This window comes from Aplysia californica, unplaced genomic scaffold, assembly GCF_000002075.1.
Source record: "Aplysia californica isolate F4 #8 unplaced genomic scaffold, AplCal3.0 scaffold00443, whole genome shotgun sequence".
Taxonomy (NCBI): domain Eukaryota; kingdom Metazoa; phylum Mollusca; class Gastropoda; order Aplysiida; family Aplysiidae; genus Aplysia; species Aplysia californica.
The window spans coordinates 288,841-290,744 of NW_004797713.1; positions in this window are offsets into that span (position 1 = coordinate 288,841).

A 1,904-nucleotide genomic window follows, 5' to 3' on the forward strand; every position below is an offset into this window, starting at 1 on the left:
TATATATGCCTTATTTTTATTTGTTATTATATTAAGTTCGTGTTATTATACTGTTGACTTCCAAGATTGTTTGTATGGTCATGTTGTGATATAGCCTGATCAAATTTACAACGCTCAGGGTAATGAAGTTTTGTGTTCTTTCATGTTGATAATGATATGCTGGGAAAGTGGATGGTTGGAGGATCTACTTTCTTATTTTCCCTCTGTTGATTCTCCTGTCTGTTTATCTTGCTTCTCCGAAGCACTAAATGACTGTTGTTGTATTTTTATGATGTGCTTTTCTTTACTCGAAACTCAAACACACTGAAAAAATAATGTCTAAGAGTGTGATTTATTGCTGAGAAAGTCTGTCATGTACACAAATACAAACATACTTGGAACATGCAAACTAATTTTAAATGACACATAATATAGTGAGAAAATAACTGGCAATGATATGTTGTAGAGACAGTGCAATTTTTTTTTTAAGATGAACTGTTAACTGATCATGTTTGGAGAGAGTGAATTAGTGTGAGATTTAGGAATAAAAAATACAGTGTTAATAATAATATTGTACTTAAATGAAAACTCTTCTTCGTGTATTTTTAAAATATATACCCAGCAGCAATAGAAACTTTCCACTTTGTTTTTTTTTGTAACTGCACCCTAGTTCACTTGAGTAAGTGAGCACAATTTTGCACCTCACTCACCATGTACTCAACGATTACTAATGCGTTGATCTCTTTCCTGAACAAAAATTTATCCACGTGGGCACGTGACCCACATACAAATTAGTTTTGTGACTTATAAGTTCCCCCAAAATTATGAAATAGTCTAAATCGTATTTAGATCAACACATCAGCGATTTTAGAACCGAAAAAACAAGTTACGTAGACATTCCAGCTGGCTTTTGTCAACTTAAATTGCTTTACAAGATTCCAAGGTTGAGCCCCGAGGAGCGGAGTTGGACAATTTGAACACTCCAAGTTGTACTATCGGCCCGTAGAGTTGCACGAAAGCTCCATTGCTCCCATCCTACCATTAATATCCTGAAAGATTGGTTCCAAATCCAAGTCACTGGAGTTACACTTGACAGACCCAGACCAGGCAGACCACAGGTCGATACCGCCCAAGAAGACAGACAGATACTGCTCAGGTATCTTTGAGCTCACTTTCTCATAACAACCAGCTCTGCACGTCAATTTCTTACAAACACTGAAAGAGTTATCAGCGATAGTTAAAACACATTCGGACATCGAGCAAGGCGGCCCTGTAATGACCAACGTTTGCCGTCTTTCCAATAATTACGCTTGAACTGACTAAGCCTAAATGGTAGCTCCTAAAACGACAGTAAGATTGCGCAACGATAGGGATTAGCTTTGATTCAAGAGTGGAATGGACTGCCACAACAATTAATAAACCACAAGAAACAAAAAAAACTGACTCGATCAATGAGCAGAACATGCCAAGCTTGCATCATTGCAAAGGGTTACAATTCCCGTTACTGACGTGAAATTTTGAAATCAAGGGGTACAAGTACAAGTAGGTACATAATGTACAACGTACAATGTACGAGTTTGTGCTTAACACTGTGACACAATATGAGACTTGATCGAGAAGCAAAAGGTAAAACACTTCTTGACCTACTTTGAAATATAATATGTCTGTGTCAATTTGTGTTTTAACGTTGAATAATACGCACAATACATACTTCTTTCCAGGTGGACAGTTTCTATTGTCGCTGAGTATATACATGATGTATTTATGCATGATTGATAATGTAACTGTTTAATTCAAGATAGAGCCTACTCACTGATCACATTGTTAAATTTGTAGGCCTACACATCAACGTAAGAATTTAGTTTTGTTTCTGAATGTCAAGAAAAAGAGGTACATGTATTTCATTTTTAGGGCAGGAGCGGGGG